Source organism: Hypanus sabinus, chromosome 10, assembly GCF_030144855.1.
Source record: "Hypanus sabinus isolate sHypSab1 chromosome 10, sHypSab1.hap1, whole genome shotgun sequence".
NCBI classification, from domain to species: domain Eukaryota; kingdom Metazoa; phylum Chordata; class Chondrichthyes; order Myliobatiformes; family Dasyatidae; genus Hypanus; species Hypanus sabinus.
This window is the reverse complement of record NC_082715.1, coordinates 55,669,019-55,688,977: the sequence shown is the minus strand read 5'-3', so window position 1 is coordinate 55,688,977 and position 19,959 is coordinate 55,669,019.

The following is a 19,959-nucleotide window of genomic DNA, read 5'->3' as shown; positions in this document are numbered from 1 at the left end:
TGCCCATCACCTACATACTCCTCCCACTGTATCTCCTCCACCCACTGCTCTCATCAGCCCACCCCACCTCTTCCACTTGTCACAAAACTCCACCTTCCTTTTCTATTAGAATCTGTCATCTGCAGCTCTTTGTCAATTCCACCTATCCACTCCCAGCCTCAGTTATCAACTCCACTCTCCCCTCCTCCACCTGCATATCACCCATCTTCACCTGGATTCACTTTTCGCCTGCCAGCTCTTACTTCACTCCTTCCCTTCATCTCTTTATACTGGATATCTTCCATCTGGCTTTCAGTCCAGATGAAGGGTCCCCAACTCAGCAGGACACCGGGTGACCAGACAAAGTGAGGGTCATGAGTGGAGAGCTGGTGATGACTGAAGTTGAGAGGAGTGTTGGGTGAGTCGATAAGCAGGATTTGGCTTGACCCACGCTCTGACCTTCCCAGTCTGTCGGTGGCCATGATGCAGAATGGATGGTAGATAGGCTCAGAGTCCAAGCTATATATCCTGATCCGGAAAGTTGCCTGCTGGGCCAGAATGCACCAGTGACTCCTGTGTGCATAGAGCCTTTGGTGTGTGGAAGAGGACAGTGAGAATCAGGTTATGGTGCTGGAACAGGGGGCCAGAGGGGGTTCATCCCTCATCTCTACCTGGTGGCGCTGTTATCCCAGACACAGTGGTCATTTGATGCACATGAACTTCCTTCAGGTGAGCATACTCTGTTGGGCATAATCATTGGTTCATCCATCCTTTCAGGAAACAAAGTGGAGACTTGACCCAAAAGCTGAGCAGTGGAAACAGTATAGCAGTAAATGATACTTTACTAATAAACTGCAAAATACAGTAACAAGTCAAGCGGGACCAACAAACAAGAGAGAACGATTACTGAACACAACAAGGTAACTGAAGGCCAGGAGCAACTGGTTGAGATTGTCTCTGTTTGATGAGTGAAGAAATGGCTGTGGATAAGAGCTGGTTAAATAGGCTGCAGGTGATGAGTTAGAAATGAGTGTCAGATGACCCCTGTTAGCTGAGTGGAGACTGGGAGGTGCCTGCCCGTGTAGGCCTGACAATGTGTTTTGGGTGGTAAGTCCCCTCCAAAATTTCAATAGGCTAAACATGACAATATGGCTATGGATCTATTTGAGACCATTACTGCCCAATAAAAAGTGATAATTTGCCTCAATGATAGTGACTTTAATGAATCAAAGACACGTAGTAAGCTTCAATGGCATTACATCTTTTTAATGGTAAAGAAATGTTGTTCATTTTGACACCCTTATTTAGTGGCATAATAAAACAGCTGCAACTGTAATATTTGTGGAATGGTGTCATTTCCTGCATCTCCTCTCCAGATGATTAATTTAGTTTGTTTGTGAAACAGTTGGTGATCTTTCACCTTCCCAACCATGACGGCTTGACTCTGATCTCAGAGAATAACGACAATTTACCGTTCCCCATTTCACAATCCAACCATTGTCAATCTTCTATCAACAGTGAATTAATTAATTATTTTCAGAGGTGAATACACTAAGGGCACTTCTATAGCAATCCGGCTAAGGTGCTGAACTAGAATACTGTTTAATTATATACATTGTGGGTGTCCCAGAAACACATGGAAAGAGAGATGTTTCCTGAGAGTAGCACCTCTGTTTGAAGCCCAGTGCAAGCGAGGTAAATGTGAGCTGACTCTGTGCAGGCTAGCTCTGATTACACAAGTGCAGAGTTCTACATAAACCTCGCCCATTCTACGCGTGCACCCTCAGGGGAGTTTCAGATTAAGAGGAACCACAAATATTGGAAGTAATGAATTAAATGAATACACAGGTGGCAGAGGGGAGGAAGTGTTGGCTGCTGAAGTAAAAAAAGCAACATTCAACATGAGATAGTTAAACATATATAAATCGTCTTTGATAACCAGAGCAGCCTATCTTGTGTAAAACCATCTTTAATATTTGTGAACCTCATTGGCATTGCTTTGTTTTTGGAATTTACCATCCAGGAACATATAATTTTTCTGTTTTAGCTGAATCTGACTCTCTGTAACCTCATGGACCATAGGGTTACATGAGGGTTACATGTTTTCATGGCAGGATACGGAAGTAGATTGCCAGGCCTTTCTTCTGCACAGATACCGCTGCTGCCCAGGTTGGTACCCAGCTGGGTTTGAACTCAAGACCATCTGGCTCGAAGTCCAGTGCTGATGCCACTATACCATCAGCCAGCCCACCACCACTGTAATTAGCAGAATTAAAATATCAATAATACATTTTACCTGATTTGTTTCTGCCTCCCTTTCAATTGAATGATATTGGATAATTTAAGCCCAAGAACATTTCCAATCATGATAAAAATGTTTTTTTCTTTTGCCCTTGCACACAATTGTACTCAACTGTTCCAATAATGGTCAAAGCCGAAGCCCATTTTCCTGTTTAATTATCTGTACACACACACACACAGTGTGATAAAATCTGCAGTTATCTATAGTGTAGAGATGAAGAAATAAAAGTCTTTAATCTCTCACCAAGGTGTCAAAGGGGAAACCTGCCTTGTTGTAATAATGAGCACATGTGCTCTCAAGCAATACTTTGTTTAGCCAATTATAACAAATGTCAGGCCAGCTCAGTATAGGTGACTTGATCAAAATATCTTCTTTCATAGATTGATCTGAGCAACCTTTTGTGTCATTAACTATACTCTTTGACCCACAGTGGTAAAGGTCAGAGATAGAAATCTCTACATAATACAAATATCTCTTCAATCATATAACAAGATTATTCTGCATAGACTTTGAACTTCATATTTCTTTGTTGTAATGATTTTATTTAAAAGTAATCAAGGCATAATGACAAGGCTGATAATTCATGACGAAGTTGAAGATGGGTGTGAACAGCATGGTGCCCAAAAGCTCAACTGTGCAGGGTCTCTGTGCAACTTTGTTCAGTCTTGTACCTAATAAAGAGGCTAGTGAGTGTGCTGTACGTCACTGGTCTTCTGTTGCTGTAGACCATCCACTTCCAGATTTGATGTGTTTTGCATTCAGAGATGCTCTTTTGCATTGCACTGATTTTCGGAGTTACTCTCACCTTTCTGTGAGCGTGAACCAGTCTGCCCATCTCCTCTGTCCTCGCTCTTAAACAAGGCCTTCACTCACAGAACTACCGATCTCTGGATGTGTTTTGTTTCTCACACTGTTCTCAGTAAACTCTATAGACTGTTGTGTGTGAAAATCCCAGGAGATTAGCTATTTCTGAGATACTCAAAAGTGCAGGTGTACAGATATACTTAACAAAGTAGCCACTGTGTGGTGATGTCAAATGCAAATCTTATTGCCCTACAGTAACGAGTGACTTAAATTAAAGATTGACAAAAGTTGTTTTGTACAAGCCTAGTCGGTCCTCCAAGTTTAATATTGTCCTCAGCTGTCAAATAACAATGATGAGTCACTTTTTTCATTTCCGTTAAATGGCTTAAAATGAGAGAAAGTCATGCTGAGGAATTCTTCTTTGCTTATAACAGAGATTCAATGGTAAAATGTAGTTCTAATTACAATAAAACAAAAATTGAACTATTTAAGACTATTGTAAACTCCCCCCTCTGCACTCAATGTGGGATGATCTGTTCCCCAATTTATCTTCCTGAATTTTTAGTGATTTTATGTTTTATTTAAAACAGTCTTTTATCCAACCTGCTCTTTTTTTTTGACTACAATGTACTTTCCTTTAACTTTTCATGTGTTAGGCACAGATTTTGGGCCCTCCCCTTAGAATGTTTCCTTCTGATTGGGATGCATCTATTCTGATAGATCCCTTTTAATCTCTGTAGCTGAAGCTCAACAAACTGCATGATTGTATTGGGTTTACTCTTTGTAAAGCCTTAAATTCAAAAGGAGATTGTAAGCCCTATCTGATACAAGTATCTACAGGTGCCCTCACTATAGGAAATGTTGTACTATATCAAACTGCTCTTCAAAGGCTACTTTACTTACCTGTCTAGTCTCTGTGGTGAGGGCTAGCAGTCAATAACCACTATTTAAAAATAGTGGTGGGTCGCACATCCCTACCAAGGTGGAGATACTTCTATCTAACAAACTGGTTTAAACACAGTTTATTTTATTTTTTAGATACACTTTTAAATTTAGACAAATGTCCTACAGACATTTAAAACATACCGAGAATTTCTGATTTATGAAAGATATCTGAATTACAAAGGATTTATAAACTACAAAGGATTTCCAAACTTTGGTGAAATTATTTCAAAGTAAAAGAGAATACCAATGAGTTGCACGTGAACAAGACTTTTGTCACAGAAAACAAATGTTGAGGAATGAACTCCACTTTTTTCTAACACCCAATTTTTCTCTCATCCTCCTTGTCATTCCAAACAATCCCCAGTGTTTTCTAACATTCACACAGTTTTGCTGCTAGTTGACATAATCTGCATATGGTGTTTATTAAATACCTTTACTGGGACAAAGTAATTCACAAAGCTCTGGGGTTGCCATTCCCTGATACCTCTGAAATCAATGTTAGGAGGCCTAACTCTCTGCGTACACAAATATCCTAACTATTGATTTATCCACTATTCCATTGATTGTGTTTAATACGCCAAGAGACAAAATGAAGTGACAAAATCAGTCTGGTCTGCAAGCTTCCTTGAACTCAGTCACAATGATGCAAGTAAGCTAGCCAGAGGCATTACAGCCTTGTGTGGAAGCACCAATGCCCTTGAATGGAAAATCCTGCAAAAAGTAGTGGATATGTCCCAGTACATCACGGGTAAAGCACTCCCCACCACTGAGCACATCAACACAGGGCATTGTTGCAGGAAAGCAGCATTCATCATCAGCAACCCCCACCATGCTGTCTTCTTGCTGCTGTCATCAGGAAGGTGGTATAGAAGCTTCAGGACTCACACCACCCCTGCCCTATCAGTTCAGGAACAGTTATTACACTCAAACATCAGGCTCTTGAACCAGAGGGGATAACTTCACTCAACTTCCCTTGCCCCATCACTGAACTCTTCCACCTACTACAGACTTACTTTCAAGGGCTCTTCATATCTTCTGGTATTAATTCTTTATTTATTTATTTAATTTTGCACAGGTTGTTGTTTTTTGCACACTGGTTGTCCAGCCCGTTAGGTGCGGTCTTTCATTGATTCTATTATGGTTATTAGATGTATTGAGTATGCTTGCAAGAAAAAGAATCTCAGGGTTGTATATGGTGACATGTATACACTTTGATAATAAATCTACTTTGATCTTTGAACTTCAAACCTCATTTACCTGTCCATCTCATTTAGTCCTGAGCATACAGTATGCTTATACTTTGACACTGCTTCTCAGACTTCAAGCACTTGACCCAAAATAGCTCTTAGGTGTATCACCTCCTGGAACTTTCAATTTCTATTCAAGTCATAGTTGTAAACAAGAAAAAGTGGTAATCCCAATACTGATCACTAGTGCTTGCAATTAGCACTTATTCCAAACCAAAGTAGCTCCCATTACTTTTCTGTTGTCTGATTTGTTTTCCTGTTTCTTGGTACTGTCAACATTTTCCTTGGTAGCTCCCTACTATTTAGAGCCTGCCCTAACTCTATTACAAGGTATAATACTACCCTAGAGATTTTGTGTCATGATTTTAGTTTGAATGGGCCTTCCAGCTCTGTTCAAGAATGCTGGCCTAGATTTTGTTATTCAAACAGTTCTAGCTTAACATATTCATATTCCACGGAGGGTACTTGCTGAAAAATGTTAGCAAAGCCCTTAGACTGGAGGGCTCATGTGGCAACAGGCCCTTCTATAAATGTGACTCATAGATGTAGGTGAACTGCTCCTCTCATCTCCAACCATTCACAGGTTGCTCTTGTGGATCTCCCAGAGTAATTATTGGGGAACAGCTGTAATTTTGCATTTTGCGACAGATTCCATGAGTCAGAGCATGACCAGTGAAACACCGTCTGCAGATTTGGGACTTCCAAGTTTTCGGAAGCTTATGTGGAAATCCTGAACATGCTGGCATTACTGCAGGGAAATCCCAACAGCTCAGCATGCAACTACTGGCAATTCCTCACAAAATCCTTTGGTCAAGGAAATGTTGTTTAAATAGAGCATGCAGTTTGTGGCTTTATGAATACTTTATGGAACTAGAATTGAAAAACTGAAACCTATGTCTCACAACCTGAAGGAGACATCAGATATGGTACTCCTCACCATGATAATATCTAATGTCCAGACAATGCTGACTACACTTCTGATTGGCTTTTTGCTGCAGGAAATAGTCCAGTTTCATCATTTAGCTGTCACTAATTCAAGCATGATTCCTTGACAGCTGGTACCTTAAAGAGAAGGTGAATTGAAGTGGTGATTATAATCTCACGTTTCTGGACATGGCCAGTGAATGTAGCCTCAAATATCATATCCCAATAATTGCCTTAACACATTGCAGTAGGATAAGGAAAAGGCACATGATGATCAGTGTTGTGATGGAAGCTCATGCCTTTGAATATGAGTGTTTGAAGAATGTCACAGGAATCCAGCAATTTGTCTTCTGTCATTTCTAACCTTGCTGTGGCATTGCTCTAGGAGAGTAAACATTGTAATTCTCTGCAATTTCATATCAAAAATATTGGATATTGAAAGAAGAATGCAGCGTACAGCAGCTGCTAAACATTGTATTTACCTATAGAGATGGAGAGTAAATTTCAGTCTTGTGTCATTTTTTCCACTTCATGCTCTGAATATGGTGAACTTGCTGTAAAATCCAAGCCATGAAAGATAAAGATTAAATTTTAAAGATTAGCTTTGTCACCTGTATATTGAAATATTTGGTGAATTCTCTCATTTGCATCAAATCAAATCAAATCAGCAAAGGTTATGTTGAGAAGCCCGTAAGTGTTGCTACAGTTCTAGCAGCAGCATAGCATGCTGAAAGCTCACTAACCTAATCCATACATCTTTGAAATGTGGGTGAAAAGAGGAGCACCCAGAAGAAACCCATGTGTCTACAGGGAGAACGTACAAACATCTTACAGACCCTAATCGCACAGCTGATGCTGCAAAGCAATTGCTCTAACCACTATGCTACCATGTAAAAGCTTACTTCGAAAGCTTTACTGCTAAAGCTTAATATCTGGCCAACTGCTCAAAAATGAACAAATGCATGTGATGTTTTCTCTGTGTGTTGCATTGTGAGGAGCAGGAGAGAAATTGCCAATCACCTGCTGATCTTTTAAACCTGAAAAGTACATTGACAAGGCAATGGAACTCTTCTGGCTATACACTTGTCCACTTCATTTTATTTTCAGAAAACCCAATAAAGGAAACCTCAAACATGAGGATACTCTCACAGCTACCAGGACTATTCCTCTTCCCACCGTCTCTTGCAAAAATGCTATCCTCTTCTCACAATTCCTCCGTCTGTGCCGCATCTGCTCTCAGGATGAGGCTTTTCATTCCAGGAAGGAGATGTCCTCCTTTTTTAAACAAAGGGGCTTCCCTTCTTCCACCATCAACTCTGCTCTGAAACGCATCTCTCCCATTTACCGCACATCTGCCCTCACCCCATCCGCCCTCCACCCCACTTGGGATAGGGTTCCCCTTGTCCTTACCTACCACCCCACCAGCCTCCAGGGCCAATGTATAATTCTCCATAACTTCTGCCACCTCCAACGGAATACCACTATCAAACATCTTTCCCTCCCCCCCCTTTCTGCTTTCTACAGGGATCGCTCCCTACGCGACTCCCTTGTCCATTCATCCCTCCCATCCCTTCCCACTGATCTCCCTCCTGGCACTTATCCTTGCAAGCTGAACAAGTGCTACACCTGCCCTTACACTTCCTCCCTCACCACCATTCAGGGCCCCAGACAGTCCTTCCAGGTGAGGTGACACTTCACCTGTGAGTCAGCTGGTGTGGTATACTGTGTCCGGTGCTCCCGGTGTGGCCCTTTATATATTGGTGAGACCCGATGCAGACTGGAGGACCGTTTCGCTGAACACCTATGCTCGGTCCGCCAGAGAAAGCAGGATCTCCCAGTAGCCACACATTTTAATTCCACGTCCCATTCTGATATGTCGATCCATGGCCTCCTCTACTGTCAAGATGAAGACAAACTCAGGTTGGAGGAACAACACCTTATATACTGGCTGGGTAGCCTCCAACCTAATGGCATGAACATTGACTTCTCTAACTTCCTTTAATGCCCCTCCTCCCCTTCTTACCCCATCCCTAATATATTTAGTTTTTTCACCCCTCCCCTTTTTCTTCTTTCTCTCTCTGCCCATCACTCTGCCTGTTCTCCATCTCCCTCTGGTGCTCTCATCCCCCTTTCTTTCTCCCTAGGCCTCCTGTCCCATGATCCTTTCCCTTCTCCAGCTCTGTATCCCTTTTGCCAATCACCTTTCTGGCTCTCAGCTTCACCCCACCCCCTCCGGTCTTCTCCTATCATTTTGCATTTTCCCCTCCCCCTCCTACTTTCAAATCTCTTACTATCTTTCCTATCTCAATGGTAGCCACAAATCTACCAGATTGTCGTAAAAGTCCATTGTTTCCCCATTACTGATACAGTCTAGACTACAAGTGTCAACACACCCATCAGTCTGGTTGAGTCTTGGGAGGCTTCTCCCTTTCAGTTAGTCCTGACGAAGGGTCTCGGCCCGAAACGTCGACAATGCTTCTCCCTATAGATGCTGCCTGATCTGCTGCGTTCCACCAGCATTTTGTGTGTGTTGAAAGGAAACCTCAAAATGGTCAACAGGCTACTTAAAGGATGCAAACCAGATTGTTCTCCTGTATGCCATGCACAATTTATAATTTTAACGTTTGGGAGCAATTTTGACAAACTTGCTAGTTTCAGTTGTTCAGCAGTCTCTCTCCAATAACATATAAAAGGAAAATCGTATGCTACTCAGGAATGACAATGTTTTTTAAGGATCTTTGTATTCTTGCTCTATGGGCACCCTCCACAGGCTATTTTACCACATTGTTCTAAATATTGATGTAGGTTTGGTTTGTAACAGGAGATCTGCGGGCTGCATTATCGAAAGGAATCAAAGTAAAATATATCATGGTTATATATGCCATCCAACCATCTGAACTGAAGGCCTGGATTATAGATCTCAAAATGACTTCTAATCTTACCAAGGCAACAGAAGAATTCAATCTCAATTCAGTACAGTTAGAATAAACTAGAATTCTCAATAGTAGTCAGAAATCTACCAGATTGTTGTAAAAGTCCATTGTTTCCCCGTTACTGATACAGTCTAGACTAGAAGTGTCAACAAACCCATCAATCTGGTTGAGTCTGGGGAGGCTTCTCTAAATGTACGAGGAACAATCATGGATGGACCATTCATAGGTGTTGCAAGTGACATCCACATCCAAAATACCAACAAATAAAAACAAAATCTTTCATAGGTTTATGCTTAATATGTTCTTGTTTAGCAGTTTTATCAATTAGCTCAGCTGTATTCTGAATGTTCTTTGAAGATTTACTGTAACACTTTCAGTCTTGTTGAGAAAGCAGAGAGTGAAACAAACCCTCCTGGTGTTTAGTTTTAAAAAGGGATAACTGTTAACTCTGAACCTATAAATATTAGTCCAAACATTTTGAAGGAGAGAGCTTTGAAGTGTGATCATGGGTTAATTAACTACTTGCCCGCCTAATGGTTTTCTATTATTCCTCCGCAGTTCCCTACTTACAGCTGAGAGCCAATATTGTACAAATTGCAGATGTTCAGCTATTCAAAGATGAACAGCTATAATTCAACAGTTAAAAAAACAAGGTTATGACACTTCCAATTAATGAAATAAAAATGCACCACTCATATGTTAACTTAGATTCCTTAAGAATGCATTTTGGTCACTTTACTTTGAGTTGATCTTTCAAGTATTAATTCCTTCCTGATTTTGTTTTCCTTAGGCAAACATTCCTCGAGCATAAATGACAGGTAGCATGACACATAATGCAGTTCCCTCACTTGCATCACAGCACTCCCAGAATTCAGAATACTGATAAAGGAACTAAATTTCTGAAGCCAAGCACAAAGGAAAGGCACGTTTACACCACCCATGAAATGCATGAGGCCAGGGGGATTTCCATTTTTCACTTAAGTTGTGTATTTTCATTTACTAGATATAAAGGCAAATGGGAGAATTTAATGGTGTGTTTAGAAGTACGAGGTCCTGTGGTGAATCTTTCAGGAGAACATAGAAAACTGGCAACCCTAAAACATGAAAACACTTTAAATAATGCTAGTCACTCGAGGTGCATTTTAAATTGTTTTATTTCTCGGACACCTGATGTATTGATTGAATGATCATATTGTAACAAATAGTAAATTACTTGTGCATGTCTGGATCTCATCACAACATTTTAAGGAAAAGCAATGCATCATTACTTAATTTCAAGTGAAATGCACGTTGGCTTCAAACATATGCCTTGACACAACCAGAAATGAATGCTCAACAACTTTGTAGCTTATTTATATTTAAAAGGTATACTGCTTTACAAAATCTATCTTTACTAAAAGCTTTTATCATTTATTTATGTGTGCAAAGCAACAGCATCAATAGTGTAGCTAATATTGTACAAGTCGAAAGGAATGCTACTATAGAAACGTTGCCAATGCAAATGAGGCTCAGGTCATTTACATAATCCAATCATACTCTTGGTATATAGAATATAATGCAGGGGGGATTCCCAGTGGAATCTTGCCCAGGAAGTAGAACAGCTGCAGAAAACTGCCATTTTCCTTGGTAAATGCTAAAGTAGAAAATATTATCAACTATTTTTGAATTCCTTTCAGTGTTATTTGAAATAGTTTATCAGATGGCTACTCAGCAACTAAAACACGTTCAATAATTTCAGTTCGAAAATGGTTGTCCACCTAAATGATATTACCTCTGCCGGTTTAATAAACCTTGTGTTCGTGAAGCATATTGGGTTCATTATGCACCGAGTAAACCTTGGGCTGAGGTAACACAATGTGAATCATATTAGAGCAACAGGTGAGTGATCTTCTAATCGGACAATTGTGTGTTATATTATGGTGTGCAGATCTCGTCCAGCTTTTCTTGTGATGGATTTTCACTGACTTTGGGCCAGTGAGACTTGCTTTATGGCAAGCTCAGCTTTCTAAACATAGCAGCTGCCATTTCTAAAGATCACAGTGTTGTTTTTGAATAAGTTAAGTTTTTTAAACATTTTTTTTGTATAGCTTCTGGTTGTAAACAGGATCTAGTCCTCAGTTCTTAATGGAACTGAGTGATAATGATCTGTTTAAAAAAAACACAGCTTTGAGAACAGTCACCATCTATAGCAGACCTACTGACCTCACTGCTTCTCAAGAAGCACAGTATGAGACAAGGGGTTATTTAATTTGGCTTATTTCAAACTATGACAAGCTGCTTAATTCAAGGAAGCTTGCAGACTAGATCGATATTAAAATTCAAAAAATTATTATCAAAGTACATATATGTCACCTATACAAACCTGAGATTCATCTTCTTGTGGGCATCACAGGAAGTAGAAAAAACAATGGAAACAATGAAAGATTACACCAAACAAGATGAAAAATCAATGTGCAAAAGACAACAAACTGTGCGAATATTAAAATAAAAAACAAAAGTTATAATAGATAAATAGGCAATGAATATTGAGAACATGAGATGAAGTGTCCTTGAAAGTGAGTCCAAAGGTTGTGGGAACAGTTCAGTGATAGGGAGAGTGTGGTTATCCCCTCTGGTTCAAGAGCCTGATAGATGAAGGATAATAACTATTCCTGGACCTGGATGTGTGGGTCCTGATAACAGTAGCGGGCAGAGAGCTTGGGCTGAATGATGTGGTCCTTGATTATGGATGATGTTTTCTGCAACAGTGCTCCATGTAGGTGCTCTCAATGGTGGGGTGGGCTTTAACCCATCATGGACTAGGCTATATCTACTACCTTTTGTAGGCTTTTCTGTTCAAGGGCATTTGTGTTTCTCTGCCAGGCTGTGATGCAACCAGACAATATCAATAAATATGTTAATAGTTGAAGATTTCTGTACTCATGGTGTCTGCTTCAGACCAATAATTGCAGGTATCAGAGTTCTCTGTCTCCAAAGCTTTTAGACCACTCGTGTTAACATTTTTAAAGAATATCAGATGCAAGTGAAGTCACCCAAGTGGCAAAAAGACAGCACAAATCAATAGAACACCAGAATATTTTGGAATGGTCCAGAAATATCAAGAAAAATGAAAAAAAAAACATGGGGTGAATGAGAATCATTCCACTGCCTTCAATTTTTGAGACAGATAACTTGTTAATCTATGGCTTATGAGTATATCACTGTAGCTTATAGAAATTGTACCTGTGTTTTGAAAATCCTTTGTGCTTCAGAAATGCCTTGTAATTTGGGAACCGTTTATAAGATACAAATCCTCTGTGAGTTTTAAATGTGTTTTAAGAATGTTGTTTGGATTTAAATGTTAATCTCTGGAAATAAATGAACTGTGTTTAAGCTACTATGATCACTGGAAGTATCTCCTTCTTGATAGGGGGAGGGGACCCACCACTCATATTGTGGGTATTGCCAGCTAAACTGACCATGGTGGATAAACAGGAAGTGAACTAGTCTAGTCTCTGAAGATTGGTTTGCTACAGTATAACTTCTCTTTAGTGAGGTGTGGCAGACCTGCTTCTTATGACGTATTCAATAATCAGGATTACATGCTGTGAAGTAGTTTATGCACTTTGCTCACATTAATTGAATTGCATTGCAAATGTGTGGAGATCTTGTTAGGAAAGCTGGTGTGTTAATTCCCTTTTTAGTGACAATGATAGATCATTCTCCATTCTAACACATAAGCATATGGAGCTGTTCCATTGAAAGATTCATTAGAAGCTCCATATGCTGTGGCACTATCCTTTTTAAGCAGCTTTCATACATTAAAATTACCTGGAGTAAAATATTTAAGTTGCAAATATGATTGTGCCAATGGGTAATCAAAAAAAGAACTAAAATGACATGCTTCTTGTGTTCCAGAATTAGGAACTGTGGGTAAGAAACTGAGTTCAATGGAAGACCTTATTCAGGTGCCAAAAGTGCCATTGATAAGCCAAAATGGAATGTGATAAATCCATACATAAACACAGTGGCTACTTTATTAGGGACATCTGTAATGTTATTGCAGATATCGAATCAGCCAATCATGTGGCGGTAACTCAATGCATAAAAGCATGCAGACATGGTCAAGAGACTCAGTTGTTGTTCAGACCAAACATTCGCATGGGGAAGAAATGTGATCTAAATGACTTTGAACATGGTATGATTGTTGCTGCCAGATGGGGTGATTTGAGTATGACAGTCACTAGAGTTTACAGAAAATGATGTTGAAAACAAGAGACATCCAATAAGCGATAGTTCTGTGGATGAAAACACTGGTTTTGATGAGGAAAGTCAGCAGAGAATGGGCAGACTGTTTTAAGCTGACAGGAAGGTGCTAATAACTCAAATAACTACACATTGCAGCAGTGGTGTGCAGAAGAATATCTCTGAACACACGATACATTGAACCTTGAAGTGGATGGCCACAGCAGAATACCACAAATATACACTCAGTGGCCACTTTATTAGGTTCAGAAGGTACTAGTGCATATAGCCAAAATTATTAGTGCACACAACCACCAATGGTATGTAGGACAGGCAGAATGTAATGTCAATCAACAAACATTGCTATTTTGGAAATCCATGCTTTACCTAATGGTCTCTTAACCAAGTACTGCTGAAAACACCTTAAGCAAAACCTACAAAATCTTAACTGGGTGGCACCTCAGTCTATTAATTTTATGTTAAACTCGTACTACTTTGAATTTTCTCCACTGATAATAGCATTTCTCTGGGATTTCACGCTATAGTCTAAGGAAACCACTATCAGGCAATAAGTGGCAGTCCTGTTAGCAATATCTGAATCCTGAGAACAGATCTTCTCAAAAAAATACTTGGTCAAGTTTTAGCAGGAGTCTGGGGAGATTCAACAAAAATTCCAGACAAGCACCTTTTGCACATCAAATGGGAGATGTCTATGTTGCATACATTATCTCAGGTCATGCATGGGTTAGGCAGAGAGTATAGTTGCACTTGTTATACCATTGAGTTGAATATCAGTGAATAGTAGGGCTGGGTTAATAATTACCAACTCAAAATTTAAAGTTCAATGTAAATTTAATATTAAATTACATATACATCATCATATTCTACCCTTTTCTTGCAAGCGTTCACAGTAGAACAAAGAAATAAAATAAATGGAAATCTACACAAAGACAAACAATGTGCAAAAGACACAGTGCCAATGCACAATAAAAGCTAAAAATATACATATATACATAAATAATACTGAGAACATGAGTTCTAGAGGCCTTGAAAGTGAGTTCATTGGTTGTGGAATCAGTTCAGTATTGATACGAGTTAAGTATTCCAGCTGGTTCAGAAGTCTGATGGTTGAAGGGTAATAGCTGTTCCTCACCCTGATGGTGTGGGACCCAAGACTCCTGTAGTTCCGTCCTGATGGCAGCAGTGAGAAGAGAGCATGGCCTTGATGATGGATGCTGCTTTCTTGTGGCAATGCTCCTGGTAGCTGTACTCAATGGTGTTGAGAGCTTTTCCTGTAATGGACTGGTCTGTATCTGATACTTTTTGTAGGCTTTTTCATTGCTGGGCATTGGTGTTACTATACCAGGTCTTGATTCAACCAGTCAGAATTCTTACCTCTGTGAAACTATAGAGGTTTGTCAAGGTTTTTGATGAGATGCTGAATCTGCGCAAACTTTCAAATAGAGGTGCTGCCCTGCTTCTTTACAATGACACTTGTGTGCTGGTCCTGGGACAGATCCACTGAAGTGATAATGCCAACCAATTTAAAGTTACTGACCCCCTCCACCTCCCATCTCCTAATGATGACTGGCTCATGGATTTCTTCCTCATGCAGTCGAACACTTTGATTTTGATGATGTGAGTGAGAGGTTGTTTGTTGATCACCATTCAACCAGATTTTCAATCTCCCACCCATATGCTAATTCATCACCACCTTTGTTTTGGCTAATAACAGTGGTGATGTCTGCAAAACTGTGCTATTCAGAAAGCTCCTATTCCCCCTCACATTAAAATCCTAGCTACAGGACTTCGTATTTTCACATGGCCAAGTACTGCCTCCTGGCCAGGTGACAGTGCAAGACTGAGAATAAATTAAGCATGACAACACAGCTGTGGTTAGCCTGATACTTGCAGCTTCCAGCTCGAATACCGATACAGCGCAAGTAAAGGGCAGCTTAGATGTACGATCCAAACATGCTGATATACCAGCCAACAGCGCTATCTGTGCAAGACAGGAAGAAAAGACAAGACCACAAATAAAATCAAGCACAGAGGACTCAAATGAGGATTAGAGGATTAGAGGAAAAGATTGATGGAATACTTAGTACATTGTAGTGTGCCTAGAAAGACTCCATGCTATCTCAAGGAACCTAGAAGGCTCCTCGGGTTTCTTTGCACAAAGCTTTGTGGAAAATCTGGAACCCAAATGTACCGTATGTGTTTGAAGGTTGCCTTTAAGAACTTAAGTGTATCATGTTGAAAGTAGTACATTAGCATGCTTCAATCTTGTGTGTTTGTTTCTCACTGATGAAGGACAGGTTGGATAGGCTCTGCTTTTGTTTGCCTGAAATCTTACTGTAGTAATGTTGACGGAAACTCGCTGATGCAAAGCAGCTGACGAGGAGGACGGGATGTTGCTAGATCAGAGTACTGTGGGATCCCTATGCCTGAAAAGAGCAGGTTTGGGAATACAGACATCAGCATGGCCAATCTGGCTGTTGCAAACAGTAACTTAATGAGCAGACTAAAGGTTGTAATAACCTTCGGGGCCACAGTGGCAAAGCAACGCTGCTGCTAAAAGCCCAATTACTCCGAAGTTCATGCTCAGCTCAGATGCTGTTTCTGTGGAGTTGGTGTGACCATGCAGGTTTCCCCCAGCTGCACTTGTTTACATCCACATTCCAAAGGTTGACTGGTTGATAGGTTAGTGACCCATGATGTAAGCTGGAAAATCAGGGAGGAGTTAGTGGGTATAAGGGAGAGAAAAGGTCACAGATAAATAAGTAAGGGAATTGTACTGATGAGAATGTGTTAAGAGCTAACATAGATTTGATGGGCTGAATTGCCTTCTATTTTCAAGAAAATATGGGGCATGGGTGCATGACAGTAGAATGTACATTCTTCAGGGATAAAATCTAAAGGAGCTCACGAGAACAGAAGGAATCAGCAGTTGGTGTGTTCAAAACAGTCCGGAAGTATGCAGATTATCTCATTAGGCCATACAGTGATGGTCCTCTTGACTGAATTCTTCACTTTCAGCAGCAGTCAATAATGTGGGGATTAATATTATGGAAATGTCATCAGAGAAGCCAAGATGAGGGCGTGTTATCTGTGTACCTACTTTAATAAAAATACTTTGAAATTTGAACTGAGTAGAAACACAGGTTTATGGTAAAGATGGAGAATACAGACAAAGAGCAAAACTTAATCACTTGTGGTATTGATGTACATCACAAGCTCTTCCTCTGAACTGAAGAGAATATACTTAAGGCCTTCTTTGAAAGTAATGGATTCTTGGTTCCTTTGGTTCAAATAACAAACAGTAGAAACTGGATGCGTACACACTTTGCATCTGGATATCAAGTACCAAAGGAATTGTCTACCGAGATAAAATGTAACTGCTGTATATTGGAGAATCATTTTTGAGAAACTTCTCTTGATTTTCTCCAATGTCAGCACATCCTTTCTTACAAAGCTGCTCACAATACTTCAAGTGCAGTCTGACCAATCCTTTTAAAGCCTCAGTTTTATATCCTTGCTTTTGTATTCTAGTGCTCTCAAAATCAGTGCTAACATTGCATTTGCCTCCTTACCATTGACTCAACCTGCAAGTTAACCTTTAGAGAATCATATACTCCCAAGTCCCCCTGCAGCTCTGATTTTTGAATTTTCTCCCAATTTAAAAAATTGACCATTACTTTATTTCTTCTGCCAAAACTGCATGACCATACATTTCCCAACATTATATGCCATCTGCCACTTCTTTGGCTGTTCCCCCAACCCATCTAAGTCCTTCCTCAGACACCCTGCTTCCTCACACTACCTGCCTTTGTATCATCAACTAACTTGGCCACAAAGCTATCAATTCCTTCATGCAAATCATTGACATACAAGATGAAAAGATGCCTCCCCAATACAGACCCTTGCGGCAATGCCACTATTCGCCGGCAGTCAACCAGAAAAGGCCCCCTTTATTCTCACTCTTTGCCTCTTGCCAGTCAGCCAACCTTCTATCCATTTTAGTACCTTTCTCATAATCCCCTGGGTACTTAATTTGGTTTAGCAGCCTCATGTGCAGCACTTGTCAAAGGCCTTCTGTAAATCCAAATAAACAATATCCTCTAGCTCTCCTATGTCTATATTGCCTGTTATTTCCTCAAAGTATTCCAACAGATTTGGCAGGCAAGATTTCCCGGTTAGAAAACTTGCTATGGCCTATTTTATGATGTATGTCCAAGTATACCGAAACCCTAATCTTAACGATAGTTTCAAACATCTTTCCAACCCTGGAAGTAAGGCTGACTGGCTAATAATTTCCTTGCTTCTGCTCCCTTCATTCCTAAAGAGGAGTGACATTTTCAATTTTTCATTCCTCAGGAACCATTCTAATGTTTCTTGAAAGATCATTACTAATGCTTCCACAATTTCTTCAGCTACCTCCATCAGTACACTGTGGAGTAGTCCATCTGGTCCAGGTGACTTACTACCTTCAGACTTTTCAGCTTCCCAAGCACCTTCTCCTTAGTAATAGCAACACCACTCACTTCTTCCCCCGACACTTTCGCATTACTGGCGTTCTGCTAGTGTCTTCCACTGTGAAGTACTTATTAAATTCCTTTGTTCCCCATTACTTCTCCAGTATTCTGATATTCAATCTCATCTCTTTTTCACTCCTCATATCTGAAAAAACTTTGTACCCTCTTTTATACAGCATCTTACCTTCATATTTCATCTTTTTTCTCTTCATGGTTTTTTAGTTGCCTTCTGTTAGTTTTTAAAAGCTTCCCAATCCTCTACCTTCCTGCTAAGTTTTGCTATGTTATACGTTCTCTGTTTTGCTTTTAGGCTGTCTTTGACTGGCCTTGTCAATCATGGTTGCCTCATCCTCTCATTACACTACATCTTCCTCTTTGGGATGAAGAAGTATCTCCCCATCTGTTACCTTATGTACTGTGCAGCCCAGCACCACTTTATGGATTTATATCAACCTATCTACATAAGCTATATATTTATAGTTTGTTTATTATTATTATGTTCTTTATCTTTTGTACTGCATTGGATCCAGAGTGACAATTATTTTGTTCTCCTTACACTTGTGTGCAGGAAATGACTTTAAACTATCTTGAATCTTCTTTAAGACAACTTGGAAGCCTGAAAACCAACGTACAGGAAAAGGCAACGAGCTGGTTAGAAACTGGGATCATAAACTCCTAGAAGAGTTAGTCTCCTAGAAGAAATGGTTTAAATGGGAATGAAATGTGAGAGCATGGACAGTGAAAGAGAGACTAAACAGGTGGTCTACAATCAGAAGCTCAGATCGATAGACAGTTCAGAAGAAGAGCTGGTGATATACATCAATAGCACAAGACAGTAATTTATCGAGGTTCAGAGGTGAGCTGGATTATTGTAGGGATTCTATTGCATTATTGTAAGAAATAACAAGCTCAGCCTTTAAGTGTTGCAATCAGGTGGTACCTATGAGTCCAGGACACAAAGAGGAAAAGAAGCCACAAATTCAGCAGAAGATCTCATTATTACAAAGTTTATGATTTTCACTGTGTTGCTGAATGAACTCAATCAGGCCTGAGGAGACACTGATGAAATGTGAGAGAACTTACCATGGAAGCAGTTTAAGAGCTCCCAGGACTGATCAGATCCTCTGAGGGATATTGCAACAGGGTATAAAGTAGAGCAGACGCTGAGTAGTCATATCAGAATTAAAGAAAACCCTTGGCAGCTATCCAGAGGCAAAGGTTAGAGAAGAGGATGTTCTGACTCAAAAAATAAAAGTGAGGAAAAGACCAAGTACTTACTGTAAGTCATAGTGAGAATCTATATGCAAACTAAATGGAAACAGAGGGAAAAAATTCAAAGAGGCCAGTGATAAATGCTGAACTTTGAATTTGTTATACATGTAAATAACACACTGTATAGAGTTACTGTTACTGAATGTAGTTTAAAGTATGTTACTTACATTGCATAATTGTTAGCAAGTACTCAAGTAATTGAACTCTGGATTTACATTGATAAAAGTTGTATTTATAGTGTATACTGTTGTAGAGATTAAGATGTTTACTGCATTATATGTACAGCATTTACTATCACTACCATTAACTATGGTTATTTCTGTTGATTTGTTTTAGAGGGGAAGCATTCTAATGTGAGAACTGAAGTATATCACCTGGCATGACTGTTGTGTCCAGGCATTGTTAGTTAGCTTCTAGTTAACACCTTGGTTAAAAGTTATGCTGGTTAAAGTCTGCCTCAGTCTGAAATTAAATCTCATAGAACATAGAAAAGTATAGCAAAGGTTCAGGCCCTTAACCAAATAAATTAGTAATCAAATGGCCAACTATATTAATCCATTATGCCTACACAAAGTCCATATTGTTCTGTTTTCCTCATATTCATGTGTCTATCTAAAGTCCCTAATGTACCTAATTCTACCACCACCCAAGCAGCACATTCTAGGCACTCATCTCTCCCTGTGTAAAAAAAAACTTGCCCCTCACATCTCCTTTCAAATTACACTCCTTACCTTAAATGCCACCGCCTCTGGCATCAGACATTTCAACCCTGAGAGAAAGACACTGTCATTAAA